This window comes from Bidens hawaiensis, unplaced genomic scaffold (genome assembly GCF_021521415.1).
Source record: "Bidens hawaiensis isolate Kalapana, Puna unplaced genomic scaffold, B.hawaiensis_p1.1 tig00021505_1, whole genome shotgun sequence".
In the NCBI taxonomy this organism is placed as follows: domain Eukaryota; kingdom Viridiplantae; phylum Streptophyta; class Magnoliopsida; order Asterales; family Asteraceae; genus Bidens; species Bidens hawaiensis.
Window position 1 is genome coordinate 92,017 of NW_027493341.1, and position 19,996 is coordinate 112,012.

Consider the following 19,996-nt stretch of genomic DNA (forward strand, 5'->3'; position numbering starts at 1 on the left):
CCCCGTTCCTTGAGACGATCTCACGAATAAACACAACGGCCAGCTGCTCAGAATTAAAAGTCTCTCGAATCGGCAAGAAGTGAGCGCTCTTTGTCAGTCTATCCATGATTACCCAAATGGTGTCATAATTACCCCTAGGAGTACGAGGCAGTTTACTCACGAAATCCATACTATGATGCTCCCATTTCCACTCAGGTATTTCCAACGGTTGAAGTTTTCCAATCGGCTTCTGATGCTCGGCCTTAATTTACAGACATGTCAAACACTTACTTACATACTGAGCCACCTCAAAATTCATCGCAGGCCACCAGTAATTCTTTTTCAAGTCTTGGTACATCTTGGTCGCACCCGGATGAATGAAATAGCGCGACTTGTACGCCTCATCTAAAATTTTACCTCTAAAACCCCCATACCTCGATACCCATAAACGCCCATCCTTATACTTCACCCCATCACCGACGTCTTCCAACAACTTTTCTTGACCCCAAATACGCTCTGACATAATCCATTCCACCTGCAATGCTTCATTCTGGACGTTGGCTATTTGTTTCAAAATGTCGGGTTTGAGAATAAGCTGGTAGGATTTCACACGAATATGTTTTGGTCTCTCCTTCCGGCTTAACGTGTCGGCCACCACGTTAGCCTTACCCGGATGGTACATGATCTCCAGGTCGTAGTCCTTAATCAATTCCAACCATCGACGCTGTCGCATATTCAGTTCCTTTTGCTCTTATGATCGGTATAAATCATGCAAGGAACACCGTACAAATAATGTCTCCACAAATTAAGCGCAAACACCACCGCCGCCAGCTCCAAATCGTGGGTAGGATTATTCGCCTCATGAGGCTTCAACTGCCGTGAGGCATAAGCGATGACTCGACCTTGCTGCATCAAAACACACCTAAGCCCTTGATAAGAGGCATCAGAATACACCACCAAATCATCGGTGCCATCAGGTAAAGCTAAGATCGGGGCATGCGTCAATCTGTTCTTCAACTTGAAAAAAGCCTCCTCATGTTCCGTACCCCAAACGAACTTAACACTCTTCTTAGTCGTCTTAGTCAGAGAATAAGCAATTTTCAAAAAATCAGGAATAAAGCGGCGGTAATACCCTGCCAAACCAAGGAAACTACGGATTTCGGTTGGAGACTTAGGAGACTCCCAATCATTCACGTCTTCCACCTTTGCAGGTTCAACCAGAATACCACTCGGGTTAATAACATGGCCTAAGAATTGAACCTCACGTAACCAGAAGGAACACTAAGAAAATTTCGCATACAATTTGTCCTTTTGCAGAGCCTCCAACACTTCCCTGAGATGACCGGCATGATCGGATTCACTTTTAGAGTACTCAAGAATGTCGTCGATGAATACAATAACCGAGCGATCGAGCATCGGTCTACACACCCGGTTCATAAGATCCATGAACGCAGCCGGTGCGTTAGTCAAACCAAAAGACATCACCAGAAATTCGTAATGTCCATAACGAGTGCGGAAGGCAGTCTTAGGAATATCTTCCTCCCGAATCTTCAGCTGATGATAGCCGGACCAAAGGTCGATCTTCGAGAACCAACTAGCTCCTTGGAGTTGATCAAATAAATCGTCGATCCTTGGGAGAGGGTACCGATTTTTGACAGTGAGCTTGTTTAATTCACGATAGTCAATGTACATCCGCATGCTACCGTCCTTCTTTATAACGAACAGGACCGGGGCACCCCAAGGTGAGATGCTCGATCGAATAAAGCCCTTATTGAGGAAGTCTTCCAACTGAGCCATAAGCTCCTTCATTTCATTCGGCGCTAGGCGGTAGGGAGCTCGGGCAACGGGTTTGGCGCCTGGTACAAGGTCTATCTGGAACTCGACCTTGCGCTCCTGCGGCACATCTGACAAATCATCTAAAAATACATCCGAGAAATCCTGAACAATAGGAACATCACCGACGGTAGCCACCTTGGTATTTACGTTTATGGCATACGCCAGATATGTCCCGCACCCCCGCTGCATCAACTTTACCGCCTAAAGCATGGATATAATATGTGGTGTCACAACATTCCGATCATCGAAGACCATGATTTGAGTCCCATCCGGGGCCTTTAGACGAACGAGTTTCTGACCACAAATGATCCGGGCATCAACATTCGCGAGCCAATCCATCCCGAGCACCACATCGAAATAGCTAAGCGGCATCAAATACAACCGCACCGGAAATCTATACCCAGTTAACTCGATGGAACAACCCTGAATAGCCCTAGACACAGACACGGATTTTCCTACGGCGACCTCAACCTCAAACACATCGTCTACGTGCTCGGGTGATTTATTCAACGAGGAACAGAAAGAGGTAGAAACAAAACTTCTACTGGCGCCCGAATCAAATAAGACTGACGCCTGTAATTCATCAAGTAGAAAGGTACCTAGGACAATATTATACTACTGCTTAGCTACACGATCAATACATACGATTTCAAAGGAATAAGAAATTATAACGGTGGGATGAAAGCTAAATAAGGAAAAATACCTGAAACGACATCCGCATCCTCATTCGCTCTCTTCTTGGAGATGTTGAAAGCCCTCGCCCTAGCCTTCGGCTTCTCATCCATCTTCCCCCTCGAGGAAGTCCCTTGCCCGGACCTCCCCGCCTTACTGGAAGGACAGTTTGATGCTAAGTGACCCGAACCCTTACAGCGGAAACAGGTCAATGTCGGACACTCGAAATGGGGGTGTCCTACCTTTTCACAACGAAAACATGTGCCAGACCCAATCCTACATTCCCCCTTGTGCGGCTTCCCGCACTTCTTGCAATTACCGAACGTCGCATCCCTTTCAAACTCAGAAGTCTCAGTTTTTACCCTTTTCTCAGACGAATTAAAATTGCTTCCCTCGGGCCGCTTACCGTACGAATTCGAGTTCCATGCCTTCCTATTCTCGGTCGGCGGTAATTTCTCCCTCTGATCATACAGCGTACCTGCTAGAGTGTCCACTGAGTGAAAAGAGTTCATGTCGGTAGTCAACACACCCCTACGAATATCCATCGGAAGCCCCTTCACGTACTTCTTAATCCTCTTGGTTTCGGGAGTAACCAAGTCGGGACATAAACGAGCCATCTTCTTAAACTTGGTGGTATACTCCCAATGCGACATAGTACCAGCCTCCAAGGTCAAGAATTCCTGCTCTATCTTATCCAATTCATGTGGAGGACAAAACTGATCGAGAACCAATTTCTTCAACTCATCCCATGTCATCCTCCTAATCGAACGATCACCCATAGCTTGTGCCAAGTTATCCCACCAACATAATGCCTTGGAACGAAACGAGGCAGTAGCATAAGTTACCATATCATCCCCCTTGCACTTACTAACCCTCAGAACAGCCTCCATCTCTCTCACCCACTGATGTGCTGCCAATGCATCTTTAGTACCATCGAAAGAAGGGGGTCACACTTCTTAAAGTCACCATACGAGCAACCCCGAGTAGATACACTAATAGTCCGCACCTCATCTTCATCCCCACTCAGCACACATACTTCCTCTTCCTCTTCTACCTGCACCTCCTTACTCTTCCTTCCCCTATCCGAACCCTTACCAACCAGTGACTCCTCCATGGCCCTGATGGCCTCAGCAACGATCTCAGGAATGGCGCTATGGAGAACCTGGTAAACCTCATCCGTGATAGCCACGCGCATAGCAGGATCTAAGGCAGGGTTATCCCCCTCCTTATGAATCGGGGTGTCCTGCTGGGAAGTAGGAATCTCACTCTCGGCTTCGGCACGTGGCTTACGACCACAACCACGACCACGAACACTAGAACCACCTCTCTTAGCTGCTCGAGTATTAACCATGACTTATCCCTACAAAGACAGAATTTTAACACGGTCAAGTACAAGTGGTAATTAGAACATGTAAGGTAAGGGTAAACTGCTAATGACGTTGATCAAGTGTAATTAGTCGTTTACTTTACCCGCCCGTCCTAATCACCCCCTGCCCCTATCCACATTAGCCTTCTATCTAACACTTAAATAGTTAATCACATACTGGAAACTTTTATACTTAAAGGAATGAATGATAATCTAAAGTTACCTCTTGGTGTGCAGCTACTCGCGGTGGGCATACTAGTATCTTTTCTTACAGTTTGAGTTCAAGCATTCGGGGATGCTCGAATCCCTCAAACCAAGGCTCTGATACCAACTTGTAATGCCCCGAACCTCGGGAACCCCACAGTTGGTATTCATACAAAACACTTATGAAAATAATTAAACTTGAAAATAATTCTTTTCATTAAAACCAACATCTCAGAGTATAATTCAGCGGAAAACATAAGTAATAAAATAAGTTCCCAAAACCCGGGAATTTTGCCCAAAATCAACATAGTTATCTTTAAATAAAAACTTTTAATAATAAATGTTTAATAGTAAAACTTCAGTTCCCATATGCCCTTCACCGTCCAAGTAGCTTCTTGCACGTCCAAGAGATAAGGCATCCTCTTCCTAACCTGAAACTCACACTAACATGCACACAAAGTCAGCTTGAGCTGAGTGAGTTCAAGTTTTAAGTAAATAACATCAGTAGTAATAGTTAAGATAGTCAAAACAAAAATTTTAAAAAGTAAAAGGGTACATCCATCAAATCCTCATTACCGAGAACTAAACATCCTCATACATACATATACAAAATGTATACTTAAGCCGTTCAAGGCCCAACGCATTGGCCCAAGGCCCAACACTTGGCCCTAGGCCTAACAACTTGGCCCAAGGCCCAAAAACTTGGCCCAAGGCCCAAGGATAATCAAATCGGGTCGAATGCCCGTGTAATAAACCTTAAAACCATTTATTAACGAATCAGCCCCGAATGGACCAAATTCCATTTTAAATATTTTCATTCATCAAGATTATGTCACCCGAGTTGATAGGGTTGACGGTTCCTTTTTACAACTCTTACTTTAACGTTTAAACGAAAATTCACGCACCGCCGACTCGATTGACGAAGCACTAGCCACAACAGCCCCGAGCATCAAAAAAATCATTTTTCCACTGCCCTTAAACCCCCCCTACGGCTGTACAACTGATTCGGTCGGTCACCCGATCAATTAACGCATCAAAGTCAACAATTTGCAATTCTACACCCGATAAACCCTAGTTTTCGAACTAAAATCGATTGACCGACCTAAACACCTCCAATGACCACGAAATTTTAATATGATGTAAATGCCATACCTGGGAATCTTTCTACACCAGAAACTCTAATTTTTATCCACGGGAAGTGGGTCAATTACACCTTGGTCGAAAACATGTCCATCAAAAAGTTTCGGCAAAATTGAGCATCAAAACGATTAGGGGTGAACAAAAAGAGTGTTGGGGCTTGTAGTACATACCTTGGACTACTTCTAGGAGCTTGGAATTGATCAAAAAGTCGAAGAAATGAAAGGGGGGGAGGGCTGTATTCGGCCGATCGCAGCAGCAGCTAGGCTAGGGTTTATTTTTTTTTTGTTTATTGATATAATACAAATATGTTTCATCCAAGTTCCTCGAATTTGCAAGATTTGGCGACTTGTAAGGAAGGTAAAGTGTTTTAACGTAGCGGGGATGACGTAAAGGCTCCCGAAAAATGTCGGTTAAGTCCCGAGAGTTATACATACTCTACAAGCTTTAATTCTTGATACAGGAATTAACGAGCGTTACACATGACAGCCCAGAAATGTCTGCAGAAGGGTTATCCCGCCATTTTGGCCCTTGTCACCGATAAGCAACCCGAGGAGAATAGAATCGAGGATATTCCTATCGTTTGCGACTTCAATGATGTTTTCCCAAAAGACTTGCCTGGCATTCCCCCGCATAGGCAGGTTGAGTTCCAAATTGACTTAGTTCCCAGAGCGGTGCTCATTGCTCGAGCCGCGTATTGATTGGCACCGAATGAACTTCAGGAGCTGTCTGCTCATCTCCAAGAGCTCCTTGAGAAGGGTTTTATCCAACCCAGCATATCTCTATGGGGAGCCCCAGTCTTATTCGTCAAGAAGAAAGATGGGTCTTTCCGAATGTGTATCGACTATCGAGAACTTAACAAAGTGACGGCTAAAAATCGTTATGCAGTTCCTCGTATAGACGACTTATTTGACCAATTTCAAGGGTCTATCTTCTATTCAAAAATTGATTTGAGGTCGGGCTATCATCAATTGAGAGTCCGTGAGGAAGACATTTTGAAGACCGCCTTTAAAACTCGGGATCGCCATTACGAATTTCTGATCATGCTGTTCGGGTTATCTAATGCTCTTGCGGTTTTCATGGACCTCATGAACCGAGTCTGTAAACCATACCTTGACAAATTTGTCATCGTCTTTATAGACGATATTCTCATATACCTCAAGAATAAGGAAGAACATGAGGAACATTTGCACTTTATCCTAGATCTCTTGAGAAGGGAGCAACTCTTCGCCAAATTCTCAAAGTGTGACTTCTGGATTCGTGAAGTCCACTTCCTCGGGCATGTGGTCAGCGAGATTGGAGTACATGTCGATCCGGTTAAAGTAGAAGCTACCAAAAATTGGTTAACCCCAAAAACACCCACGGAAGTCCGGAAAATTCTTAGACTCACTGGTTACTATCATAGATTCATCGAGGGATTCTCGAAAATCGCTCAGCCCCTTACCGCCCTGACTCAAAAAGGAATCGTTTACAAATGGGGCGAACCTCAAGAGTACGCCTTTCAGCTACTAAAAACCAAACTCTGTAGTGCTCCTATTCTGTCACAACTAGATGCAATAGATGACTTCATAGTGTATTGCGACGCCTCAGTTCAAGGCCTCGGTTGCGTGCTCATGCAACGAGACAAACTGATCGCATACGCTTCTCGACAGCTCAAAATTCATGAGAAAAACTACACGACCCATGATCTGGAGTTGGGTGCGGTGTTATTTGCTCTGAAAATTTGGAGACATTACTTGTACAGTACCAAATGCACTATATAAACCGATCACAAGAGTCTTCAGCACATCCTGGAGCAGAAGGAGTTAAACATGCAGCAACGTCGTTGGGTCGAAATTCTGACTGATTACAAGTGCGCCATAAAATACCACCTGAGTAAAGCAAACGTTGTAGCTGATGCCCTAAGTCAAAAGGAATCCAAACCCAGGCGTGTTCGAGCTTTACAACTAACCATCCTTTTTGGCTTACCTGATCAAATCCGTCTTGCCCAACTAGAAGCCTTGAAGGAAGAGAATAAGAAATTTGAAACCTTTAACGGGGCCGACAAACACCTAGAATTGAAATCCGACGGCCTCTAGTACTTCATGGATCGAGTGTGGGTTCCACTCTACGGAGACTTAAGGGAACTCGTGATGGATGAAGCACATCGGTCTGGGTTTTCAATTCACTCATGGTGTGACAAAATGTATCAGGACCTAAAGACGTTGTATTGGTGGCCAAACATGAAGGCTGAAATTGCGGATAATGCTAGGAAATGCCTGAGTTGCGCAAAAGTTAAGGCCGAATACCAAAAACCATCTGGCCTACTTGTGCAACCAGAAATCCCATCTTGGAAATGGGAACAAATCTCCATGGACTTCATAACTAAACTTCCCAAATCACCCAGTGAATGTGATACTATTTGGGTAATTGTCAATCGATTGACTAAATCCGCGTTGTTTCTGGAAATCAAAGAATCGGACAAGCTGGAGAAACTTGCTCGAATCTACATTAAAGAAGTGGTGTCTCGGCACGGAGTACCAATTTCAATCATTTCTGATCGTGACGCCCGCTTTACTTCTCGCTTCTAGGAGTCCTTGCATGAAGCTCTTGCCTCGCGGTTAGATATGAGCACAGCATATCACCTACAAACTGATGGCCAGAGTGAACGTACCATTAAAACACAGGAGGACATGTTGCGTGCCTGCGTTATTGACTTTGGCAGTAACTGGGAAAGTCACCTACCTTTGGTGGAATTTTCTGTCAATAACAGCTATCATACCAGCATAAAAGCAGCGCCGTACGAAGCTTTGTATGGGCGTAAATGTCGGTCACCCATCTGCTGGTCAGAATTTTGCGGAAGCCAGCTCAGCGGTCCCGAACTGGTGCACGAGACTACGGAAAAGATCGTGCAAATCCGAAACCGAATGGCGGCAGTACGTGATCGCCAATAGAGTTACGCAGATAACCGTCGTAAGCCTTTGGAATTCCAAGAGGGTGATAAGGTACTATTGAAAGTCTCACCTGGAAGGGTGTAATCCGTTTCGGCAAACCAGGCAAATTAAATCCGCACTACGTCGGACCATTTGAAATTCTGGAGAAAATCGGTCCGGTAGCCTATCGTCTAAACCTTCCAGATGAACTTAGTGGTGTTCACAATGTCTTTCATGTGTGGTGTTCACAATGTCTTTCATGTGTCAAATCTAAAGAAATGTGTATCTGACAATTCGGTCATTATTCCCTTAGACGAAATTCAAGTCGACGATCAGCTCCAATTTGTCGAGGAGTCGGTCGAAGTCATGGATCAAGGTGTCAAAACTCTTAGGCATTCAAAGGTGCCTATCGTGAAAGTCCGTTGGAATTCAAGACGTGGACTGGAGTTCACGTGGGAACGAAAGGACCAAATGAAACAAAATATCCTCACTTATTTCCTTTACCTGAACCGAGACCTCATGAACCAGTTGAATTTCGGGATGAAATTCCTTTAACAAGGGGATGATGTGACAACCCAAATTTTTTTTTTCTGTATCATCAACTAAATTTTCGAGACGAAAATTCCTTCAACAAGGGGATGATGTGACACCCCATATTTTCAGGTTAACCCTGTAAACACATACTTCATTACCTTAGACATTCTTGCATAACATTTAACGAGTCGGTAACGAGTCACAAACATGAGTCGGTCCGTACACGTTGGTGATAAATGTCAATCTCGTAATCGAATACATGTGCGTGCTATGTGATTACTTGCTTTGCATGTTCATACTTTGATTATTATATATATATATATACATACATATATATATATATACATACATATATAAATATATACATACATATATATATATATATATACATACATATATATATATATATATACATACATATATATATATATATATATATATATATATATATATATATATATAAAACCCGAGCCGCACGTAGGATTTGGCAATATCCCTCGCGCCGCGCGGGGGATCGGCAAGTCGTGAAAATTGTTTAAAACGACTTTAAAAACCCTAGAGCACATATTATTGACCTCTGCCGATTTTGGACGAAACCCTAGAGATTTTGGGTCACTTGGGAAGCTTAGGGGTGCATTGGAAGTTCTAGGGGTTGTGTTTACATAATAGCAGTCGTTGGTTGTAAGTATCTATCTCTAACCGTTGTTTTCTTGATTCTTTGTGTGTTCTTTGATGTTAAGTGATGCATGGCATGAAAATCTTAGTGATATAACCATTAGAAGACATTTTTGAACGATAATTGATGATTTAGAATGTTGTTGTTCATGTAAACATGATATAGTTAGGGTTCAAGATAGATTGAATTCTGGACATAATTTAACTCGCTTATGATTTTGGTTGTAACTTGATAAATACTGCTTAGTTTTGATTAAATCTTTGCTTGATGACGTACTACTTTGAGTCTAGTTTTCAGAAAGTTGTATTTCGTAATTTTCGTTGAGTTCTTGATAGTTTTTATGATTTTACAAAACCGAAGGTCGAATCTGATTTGTAAGGTAGGATTTTGATCTATATTCATGATATCATAACACATTGATGACAAAGCCAAATGGGCTAATTCCAATTCTGGAAGTTCATACCTTCAGTTAGGAAACTAACCCAATTGGCCTTGGTTGATTTACTTTGATTTAGAGGTCTAGCCAAGTCTATACATTTTGTTGCGCAAACTGATGAATAATCGGTAGCTACCTGGAATGATTGAATTGTTGTGAATATTTTACACAAAACAAAAATATAAAAAAAATATCTTGAGAAACCTAATTCATACTTTCTTTTGTGGAATTTATTTCAAAGGGATGCTTAGTTTAATAAATTAGGTTGTGCGGGCGGAAATTTGTCTCAAGGTTTCATGTACAGATTTGGTTGTAAATGATAATTGCTTGATATTTGGATGGTGTGGTGTCATAGGATGCATGTTAGAGTAATTTGAAACTATTGACGTTATTATATATGACCAACAAGTCGTTGTGTCAGGTCCATGTTTTTGTGTGGGTTGTTACGTGAGTACTAGGGTGTCGTATTGTTTAACACCTCCTCATAGCTTAATACTTGTACTAGGTATTGGTTATACGGGCACACTTTCTTTTGTTAAGCTTGTTCGTGGAATCTCGTTTGCATACTTAAGGTGAGTTCATACTTTTCATACTTTCTTTCTAGAAGAATGTACAAAACTGATTTTGTAAACTTGTTTTCGGGGAGAAAACATCAACTATTTTCCTTTTACATGTTTTCGGGGAGAAAACACTGATTTGCTCTTATACTGGTTTTCTGGAGGAAAATGCAGTGGGATACTTCGGATTTTTCTAAAAATTTTTTATTTATATCACAAGTTTATACTAGATGACCTACTATCACTTAAAGTCCTAACTTTACTTTGAACCGATAGGATGGGATCGCGGGGTTTTATTGAGTAGTACTACTGGGTTTGACAAACCCCACTCGGGCTAGTCGCGGCTGTGGTGTCGTAAAACGAGTGTGATATTTACCTAACGTTTGTACCCCAGTGTTGTTGATAGACCTGGTAGGAAGGCATACATACAGTTAGCTTCGGTTCAATTGTCTAGTAGCTTGTAAATGGGTTAGCTACCCTGATATAATTTGAGATGTGGAAAATCTACTTATACTTATTATAATTATTTTTATTTAACTTGTGAACTCACCAACCCTGTGTTGACACTTGAGTATTAATACTTGCCTAGGTCGCTAGGTAGTGCTAGTGAGCATGTAGCATGCTTGCTTGGAGCTTTTAGTAATTGCATGGACTTCAGTTGGTTCCTTTTAAGTATTGTGGGTTGTGCATGTTTTGGAAAGTGATACATGTGTTTTCTTAAAACTATTTTCTTTACACTTCCGCAAAACTTCTGATTTGATTTGGTTGTTTTGAAATTCGTATTTTAACGAGGGTTAAACAATGTTTTTAAATTATTTTACGTGTTGGTTTGGTATGAAGAATAGTTGGATCCTTGTATGTCATGCGCCTCGCGGTAAAACCCCGCTAGTGAAAATTTGAGGGTGTGAAAAAGAGGGTTTGGGTGATGAGTTCTTTACACATTACAGTCAACCCAATGTGTTATTTGGAAATGGTCATGTGCACGTTGATGCAGATGAAGATGAGGTTAAAACACGTGGAACTGCATTAGATCGTGCATATATGACTCAGTTACAAGATGAAATTGTTTTCCAGTTGATGCAAAGTATAGAATGAATGATTTAAAAATTATATTAATATGGTTTTATGAATATTATTTCAGTGTTGTTTGACTATTATTTAAATTTTAATGTTAAAGACTGATGCATATAAATTTATACATCTTTTTAGCAGTAAAATATCTCCATATAAGCGTAATATCGGCAATTATATTAGAATAAATGACCACTAATGTTTATAATTTCCATCTTTAGGTAAATGTAGCCCTAAATAATAAAATGAGATGATACACAAACTAAATAGATGCAAGACCCCGAATCCCCGGAATCCAACAGTTGGTAATCATATCCAAAAATTCTCAAAAATTTAAAGTCAAACAATTTCATCTTATTAAAAATCGTTTCAGAGTAATAAACAGCGGAAAATCACAAGTACTAAAACCAAGTTCCCAAAACCAGGAAGAGTGCCCAAAACCATAATTTAAATGTTTAAAGTAATAAATGAAAAGGAAACAATTTGCGTATTAATCTCCGACTAGTTATGCCTTCAACCATCCAAGTAGTCTCGAGCACGTCCAAGCGGTAAGCATCCTCCTCTAAACCTGAAACTCACACTAACATACACACAAAGTCAGCTTGAGCTGAGTGAGTTCAAGTTTTAACAATTGACATTTAAATAAATCATTCCAAGGGTTTAAATATAAAAACGGGATTATAAAACATTCCAAGAGTCTAAAATATAATACGGGATACGAACAGTTAGGCCATCATCAACACTAAGTATGTGTACTTAGACATCTATATACATCCATATATTTATATCCCTATAAATATCATCCAAATAATAACATCAGGGTCGAGCACACGTATAACCCAAACACGTAACATCTCATCCAAGTAATAACATCAGGGTCGAGCACATGTACAACCCAAACACGTAACATCCAATGATGATCATGCCACACGAGCCTCCCCCTCAAGGGCTTTTCAGGGCCCGCCACAGGATTTAAGAACCTGAGTAGTATAGTTTGGCCTGGCCAAGATCACCATCCATCCTTATGCAAACACGAAGTAGGCATACGCAACATCCTTAGTCGAAAACGACTAATTAACATCGCCAATTACAGGCCATACCATTAACGAGCCTCGAATATTCTAAGGCGTCGAGTATAATTCACCTATACTTTCATGAATCCCACGAACCCAAGTAAGACTATGTAAAACCATCCGATTAATTTAAACGAGTATAGTCGGATAAAATTGTAATATGTTGTGCATGCTAGCCCAAAACGTAAAAAGAGTAAAAGGGGCATCATGAACTCACCTGACATGAGGCACACAATCAACAACGAGCTAGAGAACCTCTAATCAAATCCGAAATTCACAACCTGTCGGATTGCACACAAAGATTACTAACTAAACCGTACCGACTCGTTTATCCTACGAGGTGTTCTAACATGGTTTGAGTTACCTAAGCCTCTTCTTTACCACTTTCAATTATAACAGCCCCCGGGGCCTTACATTCACCAACGCGACCCCTAGATACTCCCGGGAATAAAGAATTCCCAAATTACCCCCGGAAGCACCAGGTGACATCAACTCGCGCGTTTAAGTGTTGTTTAGGCAATTAACAACCAAATTAGCCCCGTGTGGTCCCAATATGATAAATTCACAGCCATCAAGTCCACACGGCGCTACACGAGTCAAATGGGTCGATAGCTCGCAAGCACAACGCCCTAATTAATCAATAAACGCGAATACGCGTTGTATCGACCCGTTTGAGTAACCGACAACCAATTCAGCCCCAATACTTATAAAAATCATTTTCCAACAGCCCGTACATCAAACCGAAGCTATCTGAACTGAATTGGTCATCACTTACTTCATCCCTCGCGTTAAACGCAACAAAACACTATTCTAGACCACCGAAAACTAGTTTTCAATCTCAACTAGTTGGTTGATTAAACGAACACCAAAGGACATGATTTTAAAGTATGATATACGGGACATACCTAGGAAGATTGTGGTGCAAAAACTCACTTCAAACAGCCCCGACAAGAACACAATTGAACATCCACCGGTTAAGCCTAAAACGAACTTATCGATCAATAACAAGTAAAACGTGCAGATTTTAGCATGCGAAGATGCATTTAATTACATAGGATAACCTTTGAAATAAATTATTAAATTTTTAAAAGACTTTAATAAATATCTTAGATTTATAAAAATATTTTTATTATATTTTTCTAGTGGACACAAAAATTATAAAAATTCCTTCAACACAGCAAGGTCGTGCAGCTATTTCAGTGCGCAACAAAATGGTTTTATTTTTATAAAATTCATTACTGAACCATATTAAACGATTCCAATTGGGTTTGTTTCTTAACTCAAAATAATAAGTTCCAGAAGTAAAACCAACTAATTTGGACTTGTTGAAAAAGAGTTATGATGTCTGGAAGACAGACCAGAATCTGTCATCCTGTATCAGCTTTGACACTCGATTTATAAATTCATAAAAACCATTAAAATCTCGTTCAAAAATTACATATTATACCTTTCTTGAAACTAGACTCAAATTAGAACATCATGGAAATGAGAATCGATAAAAAAATGGATTATCATCGCGTTACAGATCCTTGAATTAGTCTCGGGAGGCCGGAAAATGGCTGGAAGCTGCACAAAAATCAAGGAGGAAGGCTGGTGAGAGGCACCGATCGGAACTAGGAGGAAGGAGAAGGAGTTTTAGGGTTTATGTTATGAAAATATTACATCTAGGCCCTTCCACTTATAAATTATGATGTCTTGGATTAAACGTTAAATAAATAGGCTTACAAGAAAGACAAAGAGGTCCCTGAGGAAGGCCAGATCGGGTCTCGGTAAAAATACAAACTCTACAACACATAGATCCTTTTAACGAAAATTTGCGGGCATTACAAGTCCACCATCCTTAGAACGGGATTCGTCCCCGAATCACTTTGCAACAGGAACGGACGCGGAAAGAGACGCAACCTAATGATCAAATCATACCAGAGGACGGTAGAGGCAAAACCCCTACTGGCGCTCGAGTCAAACAGGAACGAAGCTAAAAGCCCAATAAGTAAAAGGAAATCTGGAGTTACAGCATGCTACGACTCAGCTAAACAATTACGCACAAAACGTTCGGGAAGATGAGATACGAACGAGATAATTTAAGGAACGAGAGGAACTTTTACGCTAAGACACGAGCAATAACCATATCCTATCCCTACAAAGACAGAACCCTAACACAATCAAGCACAAGTAGTATTTAGAACGTGGAAGGTAACGGAAAACTGCTAATAACGTTGATCAAGTGTTATTAATTGTTTACCTCACCCGCACATCCTACGCACCCCCTGACCCTAACCACATTAGAATCCTATCTAACATTTAAGAAATTAGTCACATAATGGAACTTTTAAAACTCAAAAGAATGACTAAACAATTAATGTTACCTCTTGGCGTGCAGCTACTCGAGTTGGGCATACTTTAAATGTTTAAAGTAATAAATGAAAAGGAAACAGTTCCCAAAACCGGGAAGAGTGCCCAAAACCATAATTTAAATGTTTAAAGTAATAAATGAAAAGGAAACAGTTTGCGTATTAATCACCGACTAGTTATGGCTTCAACCGTCCAACTAGTCTCGAGCACGTCCAAGCGGTAAGCATCCTCCTCTAAACCTGAAACTCACACTAACATACACACAAAGTCAGCTTGAGCTGAGTGAGTTCAAGTTTTAATAATTGACATCTAAACAAATCATTCCAAGGGTTTAAATATAAAAACGGGATTATAAAACATTCCAAGAGTCTAAAATATTATACGGGATACGAACAGTTAGGCCATCATCAACACTAAGTATTCGTACTTAGACATCTATATACATCCATATATTTATATCCCTATAAATATCATCCAAATAAAAACATCAGGGTCGAGCACACGTACAACCCAAACACGTAACATCTCATCCAAGTAATAACATCAGGGTCGAGCACACGTACAACCCAAACACGTAACATCCAATGAAGATCATGGCACACGAGCCTCCCCCCTCACGGGCTTTTCAGGTCCCGCCACAGGTTTAAGAACCCGAGTAGTATAGTATGGCCCGGCCAAGATCACCTTCCATCCGTATGCAAACACGAAGTAGGCATACGCAACATCCTTAGTCCATACAATAACGCATGCATAAACACGCGTATATATATACACACACACACTTATACATATATAACATTCCAAACATACCATCATGAACGTAAGCCTAGGTTCATAAAGTAACACCCGCATACACATTCACAAATATCATCTCATGACATACTACAATACGAGTACGCCTACATCCTTGAGTCTAGACCATAAGTAATGTCTATAACATTATAAAATATATAATTATTAACGAGCCTCGAATATTCTAAGGCGCTGAGTATAATTCACCTATACTTTCATGAATCCCACGAACCCAAGTAAGACCATATAAAACCATCCGATTAGTTTAAACGAGTATAGTTGGATAAAATTGTAATATAGTGTGCATGCTAACCCAAAACGTAAAAAGAGTAAAAGGAGCATCATGACCTCACTTGACACGTGGCACACAATCAACAAGGAGCTAGAGAACCTCTAATCAAATCCGAAATTCTTAACATGTCGGATTGCGCACAAAGATTACTAACTAAACCGTACCGACTCGTTTATCCTACGAGGTGTTCTAACATGGTTTGAGTTACCTAAGCCTCTTCCTTACCACTTTCAATTATAACAGCCCCCTGGGGTCTTACATTCACCAACGCGACCCTTAGATACTCCCGGGAATAAAGAATTCCCAAATTACCCCCGGAAGCACTAGGTGACATCAACACGCGCGTTTAAGAGTCGTTTAGGCAATTAACAACCAAATCAGCCCCGTGTGGACCCAATATGATAAATTAACAGCCATCCAGTCCAAACGGCGCTACACGAGTCAAATGGGTCGATAGCTCGCAAGCACAACGCCCTAACTAATCAATAAACGCGAATACGAGTTGTACCGACCCGTTTGAGTAACCGACAACCAATTCAGCCCCAATATTTATAAAAATCATTTTCCAACAGCCCGTACATCAAACTGAAGCTATCTGAACTAAATTGGTCATCACTTACTTCATCCCTCGCGTTAAACGCAACAAACACTATTCTAGACAACCGAAAACTAGTTTTCAATCTACAACTAGTTGGTTGATCAAACGAACACCAAAGGACATGATTTTAAAGTATGATAAATGGGACATACCTAGGAAGATTCTGGTGCAAAAACTCACTTCAAACATCCCCGAAAAGAACACAATTGAACATCCACCGGTTAAGCCTAAAATGAACTTATCGATCAATAACAAGTAAAACGTGCAGATTTTAGCATGCGAAGATGCATTTAATTACATAGAATAACCTTTGAAATGAATTATTAAATTTTTAACAGACTTTAATAAATGTCTAGGTTTATAAAAATATTTTTATTATATTTTTCTAGTGGACACAAAAATTATAAAAATTCCTTCAACACAGCAAGGTACGTGCAGCTATTTCAGTGCACAACAAAATGGTTTTATTTTATAAAATTCATTAACGAACCAAATTAAACGATTCCAATTGGGTTTGATTCTTAACTCAAAATATTAACTTCCAGAAGTGGAACCAGCTAATTTGGACTTGTTGAAAAAGAGTTATAATGTCGGGAAGACAGACCAGAATCCGTCATCCCGCATCAGCTTTGACACTCGATCTTATAAATTCATTAAAACCATTCAAATCTCGTTCAAAAATTACATATTATACCTTTCTGAAAACTAGACTCAAATTAGAACATCAGGGAAATAAGAATCGATCAAAACCAATGGATTATCATCGTGTTACAGACCCTTGAATTAGTCTCAGGAGGCCGGAGAATGGCTGGAAGCTGCACGAAAATCGAGGAGGAAGGCTGGTGAGAGGCGCCGATCGAAACTAGGAGGAAGGAGAAGGAGTTTTAGGGTTTATGTTATGAAAATATTACATCTAGGCCCTTCCACTTATAAATTATGATGTCTTGGATTAAACGTTAAATAAATAGGCTTACAAGAAAGACAAAGAGGTCCCTGAGGAAGGCCAGATCGAGTCTCGGTAAAAATACAAACTCTACAACACATAGATCCTTTTAACGAAAATTTGCAGGCGTTACAATAGAGAAAATATGTGAACACGAAATCAAAACACCCCATGGTGAATCAAGGGACGGCCATGTTAAGAACATACGAAGAAAAGACATAATTCAGAAAGTCATAACATGATCATGTTAACCTCAAGACAACCCATGCTGAAAGTACAAAAGGAAAAGAAAAATAGAAGGTTCTGATGCTTAACATGACCCATGTTCAACCTAAACACTCCCATGTCCATAGGTCAACACTACCGTGTTCTGTATCCTATTGTACCATCTAACAACGAGAATTAAAAAATAATCGGACCAATTGATCAACATGGCCGTGCCGAACTCAACCCGAGCAGTGTTGAGCCTCCCCCCCCCCCCCAAGAGTAGCCTATAAATTGCATGCTCGTCTTCCACATTCAATAAGCCTTCAACAACATTAACCCCACACCACCTACCTTCTTTCACAACCATTAATAAGAGAATTATCCATTCATCCACCCTGTGAAGATCAAGGAGATTAAGCTCTTGGAAGAATTGATTAGCGTCAAAGATTAGTAATTCATATTGGTTAGATTGTTCTAATTTGATCATGTATGTGTCTATTACTTTGATGCATAACATTATGCTTACTATTGGTTAAACTTTCATATTATCATCTTGGTTTATACTGAACCTTAATTGAAGTTTATTAATATTGGTTAAACATATGATGGGTTTATAAAAAGTAAAGGTTATGTTGTAATTATCACTTGATGAGGTATGTTAAAATACTCTTAAAGTTTACACCAAGTACCGAGCTAGAGGATAAGCCAGGGAATTGCCACTCTTGTGAGTCCTTAGTTGATAAACTTTAAATCTTTAACGGGACACCAAGCACCAAATTTGATGATAAGCCGAGGAGCTGCCATTCTTGTAAGGGCTTGGTTACATAACATGAATCTTAATATGAACATGGATCAAATAAACTATTACTAGTAATTGATCCTATCAAAGTGGGAATGTTGACAATGTTGTGAAACAGATTGGTGATATTCATCCATTAAATTCAGTTAATTACTTGTCAAGTGGGTGTGCAACATAACCTATATTAATCAACTCTTGGATGGTTATTACATGAAGATCAAGGAGATTAAGCTCTTGGAAGAAGTCATTAGCATCAAAGACTCGCTATTCAAATTGGTTAGATTGTTCTAATTTGATCATGTCTACATCTGTTACTTTGATGCATAACATTATGCTTAGTATTGGGTAAACTTTCATATTATCATCTTGGTTTATAATGAATTGTAACTACAGTTTAATAATATTGGTTAAACATATGATTTGCTTATAAAAAGTAAATGTTATGTTGTAATTATTACTTGATAAGGAATGTTAAAAATCTCTTAAAATTTACACCAAGTGCTGAGCTTGACGATAAGCCGAGAACTTGCCACTATTTTGAGGCCTTGGTTTATAAACTATACATCTTTAGAAGAGATACCAAGTACCGAGCTTGATGATAATTCGTGGTACTGGAATTCTTATAAGAGCTTGGTTACATAACATGAATCTTAATATGAACATGGAACTAATGAAGTATAACTAGTAATTGATCATCTGAAAATGGGAATTCTGACAATGTTATAAAAACGGATTATTGATATTCATCCACTAAAAATGGTTAATTACATGTCAAGTGAGTGTGCAACATAACCTATTATAATAAACTTTTAGATTGTTATTGCATGAGTTCTATTATTGTCCTAGGGTTGTGTGGATTACTACTTGCTATTCAAAGGTTAATACTTTACAACTACACTAATCTTAATTGGTATTTTAAGTATAATACAAAGTTTTTTTTTTACTAAATGAAGGACAATTTACTTAGTAATTTAAGGGATTGTCTCATGTTTAAAGTAAGTTATCTTATAAATACTTAATGTAAACCACTTGCTTACGTAAACTGATGTTTTAGTGGAAGGCATAAAGTTATGCACATTTCTTTCTTTAATTATCATGGAATAACATGACTTAGAAATAAGATGATATTCCCACATTTAATCACCATAGCAAGCTTATATCATATGCTTACCAATTAATTATTAAACCAAGTTAAGAGAAGTTATAACTAAGATGATACACTTTTATCCTTGATCGTCTCTAAAAAAAAAATATTTTCTTTAATTTATGCTTTTAAATTGCTTTCAAAATTTTCTTGTCAACCAAAACTAATATGATGTTTACTTCTAGTTAAAATAAATAAAACAATTTACTATTAAAAATCAAACAAGTTTGCATTGGATCGATACTTGATTTTTACCGATACTATTCAACATATACGATATGTACACTTGCCTATTTGTTTGTGGTCTAGTTAAGATAAAAATTATTTTTATAAATTTAAAACTTGACATTATGTTAAAAAATTTTTAAAAACTTAAGAACTTTTTCATATTTTTCTATACATCGCACGCACATTAA